Raw genomic sequence first — 9,578 nt, forward strand, 5'->3', positions numbered from 1 at the left:
ACAGATAGATGAAAATAATAAAAAAGAGAATTTGCCCCCAACGTGATTCGAACTCGCAACCTTCTTATCTGGAGTCAGACGTGCTACCGTGTCGCCACCACGTGCGTTTAGGGTAGACGTTCGCACACACGTGGTAGCATGTTTTGCTCGGCCTTCTGTCGATGAAGCACAGCTAAAGAGAAGAGTCATTGTAGACAGACAAAGAAGTAGATAGACAGATAATAAAAATAGTAAAAAAGAGAACTTAACCCGGACGTGATTCAAACCCGCAACCTTCTGATCTGGCGTCAGACGTGCTAGCGTGTCGCCAACGCGTCCGTTTAGGGTAGCCGTTCGCACACACGTGGTACCGTGATTTGCTCGGCCTTCTGTCGATGAAGCACAGCTAAAGGGAAGAGTCATTGTAGGCAGACAAATAAGTAGATTAACAGATGAAAATGATAAAAAAGAGAATTTGAGCCGGACGTGATTCGAACACGCAACCTTCTGATCTGGAGTCAGACGTGGTACCGTTGCGCCACCGAGTCCGCCTATAGGGTAGCACTTCGCACACACGCGGTAGCATGTTTAGCTCGACCTTCTGTCGATGAAGCACTGGTAAAGAGACAAGTCATTGTAGACAGACAAATAAGCAGATAGACAGATAGATGAAAATAATAAAAAAAGAACTTAACACGGACGTGATTCGAACACGCAAACTTCTGATCTGGAGTCAGACGTGCTACTGTGTCGCCACCGAGTCCACTGAGCACAGCCGTTCGCACACACGTGGTAGCATGTTTTGCACGGCCTTATGTCGATGAAGCACAGGTACAGAGACAAGTCATTGTAGACAGACAAATAAGTAGACAGACAGATAGATGAAAATAATAAAAAGAGAATTTGACCCAGACGTGATTAGAACACGCAAACTTCTGATCTGGAGTCGGACGCGCTACCAGTTCACCACCGAGTCCGCTTAGGGAAGCCGTTCGCACACACGTGGTAGCATGTTTTGCTCAGTCTTCTATCGAACAAGCACAGGTAAAGAGACAAGTCATTGTTGACAGACAAAGAAATAGATAGACAGATGAAAATAAGAAAAAAGAGAATTTGGCCCGCACGCGGTTCCAACACGCAACCTTCTGATCTGGAGTTGGACGCGCTACCAGTTCGCCACCGAGTCCGCTTACGGTAGCTGTTGCACACACGTGGTACCATGTTTTGCCTGGCCTTCTATCGATGTAGCACAGCTAAAGAGAAAAGTCACTGTAGACAGACAAATAAGTAGATAGACAGATAGATGAAAATAGTAAGAAAGAGAACTTGACCCGGACGTGATTCGAACACGAGACCTTCTGATCTGGAGTCAGACGTGCTACCTTGTCGCCATCAAGTCCACTTAGAGTAGCCGTTCACACACACGTGGTAGCATGTTTTGCTCGGCCTTCTGTCGATGCAGCACAGATAAAGAGGCAAGTCATTATAGACAGACAAATAAGTAGACAGACAGATGAAAATATTAAAAAAGAGAATTTGACCCGGACGTGACTCGAACACGCAACCTTCTGATCTGGAGTCGGACGCGCTACCAGTTCGCCACCGAGTCCGCTTAGGGTGGCCGTTCGCACACACGTGGTAGCATGTTTTCCTCGGCCTTCTATCGATGAAGCACAGGTGAAGAGACAAGTCCTTGTAGACAGTCAAATAAGTAGATAGACAGATAGATGAAAATAATATAAAAAGAGAATTTGATCCGGACGTGATTCGAACACGCAACCTTATGATCTGGAGTCAGACGTGCTACCGTGTCGCCATCAAGTCCACTTAGGGTAGCCGTTCGCACACACGCGGTAGCATGTTTTGCTCGGCCTTCTGTCGATGAAGCGCAGGTAAAGAGATAAGTCATTGTAGAATGACAAATAAGTAGATAGACAGATAAAAATAACAAAAAAGAGAATTTGACCCAGACGTGATTCGAACACGCAACCTTCTGATCTGGAGTCAGACGCGGTACCGTTGCGCAACCGAGTCCGCCTATAGGGTAGCACTTCGCACACACGCGGTAGCATGTTTTGCTCGGCCTTCTGTCGATGAAGCACAGGTAAAGAGACAAGTCATTGTAGACAGACAAATAAGCAGATAGACAGATAGATGAAAATAATAAAAAAAGAACTTAACACGGACGTGATTCGAACACGCAAACTTCTGATCTGGAGTCAGACGTGCTACTGTGTCGCCACCGAGTCCACTGAGCACAGCCGTTCGCACACACGTGGTAGCATGTTTTTCTCGGCCTTCTGTCGATGAAGCACAGGTAAAGAGACCAGTCAATGTAGAATGACAAATGGGTAGATAGACAGATAGTTGAAAATAATAAAAGAAAGAATTTCATCCAGATGTGATTCGAACACGCTACCTTCTGGCCTGGAGTCTGACGCGCTATCGTTGCGCCTCAGAGTCCGCTTAGGGTAGCCGTTCGCACACATGTGGTAGCATGTTTTTCTCGGCCTTCTGTCGATGAACCCCAGGTAAAGAGACAAGTCATTGTAGACAGACAAAAGAGTAGATAGACAGATAGATGAAAAAATAAAAAAGAAAACTTGACTCGGACGTGATTCGAACACGTAACCTTCTGATCTGGAGTCAGACATGCTACCGTGTCGCAACCGAGTCCACTTAGTCTAGCCGTTCGCACACCCGCGGTAGCATGTTTTGCTCAGCCTTGAGCCGATGAAGTACAGGTAAAGAGACAAGTCAAAGTAGACAGACAAATAGGTACATAAACAGATAGATGAAAATAATAAAAAGAGAATTTGCCCCGAACGTGATTCGAACTCGCAACCTTCTTATCTGGAGTCAGACAGGCTACCATTGCGCCACCGAGTCCATTTAGGGTGGCCGTTCGCACACATGCTGTAGCAGGTTTTGCACGGCCTTCTGTCGACGAAGCACAGGTAAAGAACAAGTCATTGTAGAAGGACAAATAAGTAGATAGACAGATAGATGAAAATAACAAAAAGAAAATTTGACACGGACGTGATTAAAACACGCAACCTTCTGTTATGGAGTCAGACGTGCTAAAGTTGCGCCACCGAGTCCGCTTAGGGTAGCCGTTCGCACACACGCGGTAGCATGTTTTGCACGGCCTTATGTCGATGAAGCACAGGTAAAGAGACAAGTCATTGTAGACAGACAAATAAGTAGACAGACAGATAGATGAAAATAATAAAAAGAGAATTTGACCCAGACGTGATTAGAACACGCAACCTTCTGATCTGGAGTCGGACGCGCTACCAGTTCACCACCGAGTCCGCTTAGGGTAGCCGTTCGCACACACGTGGTAGCATGTTTTGCTCGGTCTTCTATCGAAGAAGCACAGGTAAAGAGACAAGTCATTGTTGACAGACAAAGAAATAGATAGACAGATGAAAATAAGAAAAAAGAGAATTTGACTCGCACGCGGTTCCAACACGCAACCTTCTGATCTGGAGTCGGACGCGCTACCAGTTCGCCACCGAGTCTTAGGGTAGCTGTTGCACACACGTGGTACCATGTTTTGCCTGGCCTTCTGTCGATGAAGCACAGCTAAAGAGAAGAGTCACTGTAGACAGACAAATAAGTAGATAGACAGATAGATGAAAATAGTAAGAAAGAGAACTTGACCCGGACGTGATTCGAACACGAGACCTTCTGATCTGGAGTCAGACGTGCTACCTTGTCGCCACCGAGTCCACTTAGTGTAGCCGTTCACACACACGTGGTAGCATGTTTTGCTCGGCCTTCTGTCGATGCAGCACAGATAAAGAGGCAAGTCATTATAGACAGACAAATAGGTAGACAGACAGATGAAAATATTAAAAAAGAGAATTTGACCCGGACGTGACTCGAACACGCAACCTTCTGATCTGGAGTCGGACGCGCTACCAGTTCGCCACCGAGTCTGCTTAGGGTGGCCGTTCGCACACACATGGTAGCATGTTTTCCTCGGCCTTCTATCGATGAAGCACAGGTGAAGAGACAAGTCCTTGTAGAAAGACAAATAAGTAGGTACACAGATAGATGAAAATAATATAAAAAGAGAATTTGACCCGGACGTGATTCGAACACGCAACCATATGATCTGGAGTCAGACGTGCTACTGTGTCGCCACCGAGTCCACTGAGCACAGCCGTTCGCACACACGTGGTAGCATGTTTTTCTCGGCCTTCTGTCGATGAAGCACAGGTAAAGAGACCAGTCATTGTAGAATGACAAATGGGTAGATAGACAGATAGTTGAAAATATTAAAAGAAAGAATTTCACCCAGATGTGATTCGAACACGCAACCTTCTGGTCTGGAGTCTGACGCGCTATCGTTGCGCCTCAGAGTCCGCTTAGGGTAGCCGTTCGCACACACGTGGTAGCATGTTTTGCTTGGCCTTCGGACGATGATGCACAGCTAAAGAGACAAGTCATTGTAGACAGACAAAAGAGTAGATAGACAGATAGATGAAAATAATAAAAAAGAGAATTTGACTTGGACGTGATTCGAACACTTAACCTTCTGATCTGGAGTCAGACGCGCTACCGTTTCGCCACCGAGTGCGCTAAGTGTAGCCGCTCGTACACACGTGGTAGCATGTTTTTCTCGGCCTTCTGTCGATGAATCCCAGGTAAAGAGACAAGTCATTGTAGACAGAAAAAAGAGTAGATAGACAGATAGATGAAAAAATAAAAAAAGAAAAACTGACCCGGACGTGATTCGAACACGCAACCTTCTGATCTGGAGTCAGACATGCTACCGTGTCGCAACCGAGTCCACTTAGTCTAGCCGTTCGCACACACGTGGTATCATTTTTTTGCTCAGCCTTGAGCCGATGAAGTACAGGTAAAGAGACAAGTCAAAGTAGACGAACAAATAGGTAGATAAACAGATAGATGAAAATAATAAAAAAGAGAATTTGCCCCGAACGTGATTCGAACTCGCAACCTTCTTATCTGGAGTCAGACGTGCTACCGTGTCGCCACCACGTGCGTTTAGGGTAGACGTTCGCACACACGTGGTAGCATGTTTTGCTCGGCCTTCTGTCGATGAAGCACAGCTAAAGAGAAGAGTCATTGTAGACAGACAAAGAAGTAAATAGACAGATAATAAAAATAGTAAAAAAAGAGAACTTAACCCGGACGTGATTCAAACCCGCCACCTTCTGATCTGGCGTCAGACGTGCTAGCGTGTCGCCAACGCGTCCGTTTAGGGTAGCCGTTCGCACACACGTGGTACCGTGATTTGCTCGGCCATTGTCGATGAAGCACAGCTAAAGGGAAGAGTCATTGTAGGCAGACAAATAAGTAGATAGACAAATAGATGAAAATAGTAAAAAAGAGAACTTGACCCGCACGTGACTCGAACCCGTAACCTTCTGAACTGGAGTCAGACGTGCTACCGTGTCGCCACCAAGTCCACTTAGGGTTGCTGTTCGCACTCACGCGGTAGCATGTTTTGTTCGTCCTTCTGTCGATGCAGCACAGGTAAAGAGACAAGTCATTGTAGACAGACAAATAAGTAGATTAACAGATGAAAATGATAAAAAAGAGAATTTGACGCGGACGTGATTCGAACACGCAACCTTCTGATCTGGTGTCAGACGCGCTACCGGTTCGCCAACGAGTCCGCTTAGTGTAGCCGTTCGCCCACACGTGGTAGCATGTTTTGCTCGGCCTTCTATCGACGAAGCACAGGTAAAGAGACAAGTCATTGTAGACAGACAAATAGGTAGATAAACAGATAGATAAAAATATTAAAAAAGAGAATTTGACACGGACGTGATTAAAACACGCAACCTTCTGTTATGGAGTCAGACGTGCTAAAGTTGCGCCACCGAGTCCGCTTAGGGTAGCCATTCGCACATACGCGGTAGCATGTTTTGCACGGCCTTATGTCGATGAAGCACAGGTAAAGAGACAAGTCATTGTAGACAGACAAATAAGTAGACAGACAGATAGATGAAAATATTAAAAAGAGAATTTGATCCAGACGTGATTAGAACACGCAACCTTCTGATCTGGAGTCGGACGCGCTACCAGTACACCACCGAGTCCGCTTAGGGAAGCCGTTCGCACACACGTGGTAGCATGTTTTGCTCGGTCTTCTATCGAACAAGCACAGGTAAAGAGACAAGTCATTGTTGACAGACAAAGAAATAGGTAGACAGATGAAAATAAGAAAAAAGAGAATTTGGCCCGCACGCGGTTCCAACACGCAACCTTTTGATCTGGAGTTGCACGCGCTACCAGTTCGCCACCGAGTCCGCTTACGGTAGCTGTTGCACACACGTGGTACCATGTTTTGCCTGGCCTTCTGTCGATGAAGCACAGCTAAAGAGAAAAGTCACTGTAGACAGACAAATAGGTAGATAGACAGATAGATGAAAATAGTAAGAAAGAGAACTTGACCCGGACGTGATTCGAACACGAGACTTTCTGATCTGGAGTCAGACGTGCTACCGTGTCGCCACCGAGTCCACTTAGTGTAGCCGTTCACACACACGTGGTAGCATGTTTTGCTCGGCCTTCTGTCGATGCAGCACAGATAAAGAGGCAAGTCATTAAAGACAGACAAATAAGTAGACAGACAGATGAAAATATTAAAAAAGAGAATTTGACCCGGACGTGACTCGAACACGCAACCTTCTGATCTGGAGTCGGACGCGCTACCAGTTCGCCACCGAGTCCGCTTAGGGTGGCCGTTCGCACACACGTGGTAGCATGTTTTCCTCGGCCTTCTATCGATGAAGCACAGGTGAAGAGACAAGTCCTTGTAGACAGACAAATAAGTAGATAGACAGATAGATGAAAATAATATAAAAAGAGAATTTGACCCGGACGTGATTCGAACACGCAACCTTCTGATCTGGAGTCAGACATGCTACCGTGTCGCAACCGAGTCCACTTAGTCTAGCCGTTCGCACACCCGCGGTAGCATGTTTTGCTCAGCCTTGAGCCGATGAAGTACAGGTAAAGAGACAAGTCAAAGTAGACAGACAAATAGGTACATAAACAGATAGATGAAAATTATAAAAAGAGAGTTTGCCCCGAACGTGATTCGAACTCGCAACCTTCTTATCTGGAGTCAGACGTGCTACGGTGTCGCCACCACGTGCTTTTAGGGTAGACGTTCGCACACACGTGGTAGCATGTTTTGCTCGGCCTTCTGTCGATGAAGCACAGCTAAAGAGAAGAGTCATTGTAGAGAGACAAATAAGTAGATAGACAGATAATGAAAATAGTAAAAAAGAGAACTTAACCCGGACGTGATTCAAACCCGCAACCTTCTGATCTGGCGTAAGACGTGCTAGCGTGTCGCCAACGCGTCCGTTTAGGGTAGCCGTTCGCACACACGTGGTACCGTGATTTGCTCGGCCTTCTGTCGATGAAGCACAGCTAAAGAGAAGAGTCATTGTAGGCAGACAAATAAGTAGATAGACAAATAGATGAAAATAGTAAAAAAGAGAACTTGACCCGCACGTGACTCGAACCCGTAACCTTCTGAACTGGAGTCAGACATGCTACGGTGTCGCCACCAAGTCCACTTAGTGTTGCCGTTCGCACTCACGCGGTAGCATGTTTTGTTCGTCCTTCGGTCGATGCAGCACAGGTAAAGAGACAAGTCATTGTAGACAGACAAATAAGTAGATTAAGAGATGAAAATGATAAAAAAGAGAATTTGACCCGGACGTGATTCGAACACGCAACCTTCTGATCTGGCGTCAGACGCGCTACCGATTCGCCACCGAGTACGCTTAGTGTAGCCGTTCGCCCACACATGGTAGCATGTTTTGCTCGGCCTTCTATCGATGAAGCACAGGTAAGAGACAAGTCATTGTAGACAGACAAATAGGTAGATAAACAGATAGATAAAAATAATAAAAAAGAGAATTTGACACGAACGTGATTCGAACACGCAATCTTCTGATCTGGAGTGAGACAGGCTACCATTGCGCCACCGAGTCCATTTAGGGTGGCCGTTCGCACACATGCGGTAGCAGGTTTTTCACGGCCTTCTGTCGACGAAGCACAGGTAAAGAACAAGTCATTGTAGAAGGACAAATAAGTAGATAGACAGATAGATGAAAATAACAAAAAGAGAATTCGACACGGACGTGATTAGAACACGCAACCTTCTGATCTGGAGTCAGACGTGCTAAGGTTGCGCCACCGAGTCCGCTTAGGGTAGCCGTTCGCACACACGCGGTAGCATGTTTTGCACGGCCTTCTGTCGACGAAGCGGAGGTAAAGAAACAAGTCATTGTAGAAGGACAAATAAGTAGACAGACAGATAGATGAAAATAATAAAAAGAGAATTAGACCCAGACGTGATTAGAACACGCAACCTTCTGATCTGGAGTCGGACGCGCTACCAGTTCACCACCGAGTCCGCTTAGGGTATCCGTTCGCACACACGTGGTAGCATGTTTTGCTCGGTCTTGTATCGAAGAAGCAAAGGTAAAGAGACAAGTCATTGTTGACAGACAAAGAAATAGATAGACAGATGAAAATAAGAAAAAAGAGAATTTGACCCGCACGCGGTTCCAACACGCAACCTTCTGATCTGGAGTCGGTTGCGCTACCAGTTCGCCACCGAGTCCGCTTAGGGTAGCTGTTGCACACACGTGGTACCATGTTTTGCCTGGCCTTCTGTCGATGAAGCACAGCTAAAGAGAAGAGTCACTGTACACAGACAAATAAGTAGATAGACAGATAGATGAAAATAGTAAGAAAGAGAACTTGACCAGGACGTGATTCGAACACGAGACCTTCTGGTCTGGAGTCAGACGTGCTACCTTGTCGCCACCGAGTCCACTTAGTGTAGCCGTTCACACACACGTGGTAGCATGTTTTGCTCGGCCTTCTGTCGATGCAGCACAGATAAAGAGGCAAGTCATTATAGACAGACAAATAAGTAGACAGACAGATGAAAATATTAAACAAGAGAATTAGACCCGGACGTGACTCGAACACGCAACCTTCTGATCTGGAGTCGGACGCGCTACCAGTTAGCCACCGAGTCCGCTTAGGGTGGCCGTTCGCACACACGTGGTAGCATGTTTTCCTCTGCCTTCTATCGATGAAGCACAGGTGAAGAGACAAGTCCTTGTAGACAGACAAATAAGTAGATAGACAGATAGATGAAAATAATATAAAAAGAGAATTTGACCCGGACGTGATTCGAACACGCAACCTTATGATCTGGAGTCAGACGTGCTACCGTGTCGCCATCAAGTCCACTTAGGGTAGCCGTTCGCACACACGCGGTAGCAAGTTTTGCTCGGCCTTCTGTCAATGAAGCACAGGTAATGAGATAAGTCATTGTAGAATGACAAATAAGTAGATAGACAGATAAAAATGACAAAAATGGAATTTGACCCAGACGTGATTCGAACACGCAACCTTCTGATCTGGAGTCAGACGTGGTACCGTTGCGCAAGCGAGTCCGCCTATAGGGTAGCACTTCGCACACACGCGGTAGCATGTTTTGCTCGGCCTTCTGTCGATGAAGCACAGGTAAAGAGACAAGTCATTGTAGACAGACAAATAAGCAGATAGACAGATAGATGAAA

At 46.2% G+C, this 9,578-nt stretch overlaps 1 non-coding gene across 1 annotated transcript; it reads right to left on the minus strand.

The window, feature by feature from the left end:
• Positions 1–1,941: 1,941 nt before the first annotated feature.
• TRNAW-CCA (transfer RNA tryptophan (anticodon CCA)) lies at positions 1,942–2,013 on the minus strand. Its single transcript has one exon. It is a non-coding gene; the product is annotated as a tRNA-Trp (tRNA).
• Positions 2,014–9,578: the final 7,565 nt, after the last annotated feature.

Source organism: Rhipicephalus microplus, chromosome 5 (assembly GCF_043290135.1).
Source record: "Rhipicephalus microplus isolate Deutch F79 chromosome 5, USDA_Rmic, whole genome shotgun sequence".
NCBI classification, from domain to species: Eukaryota; Metazoa; Arthropoda; class Arachnida; order Ixodida; family Ixodidae; genus Rhipicephalus; species Rhipicephalus microplus.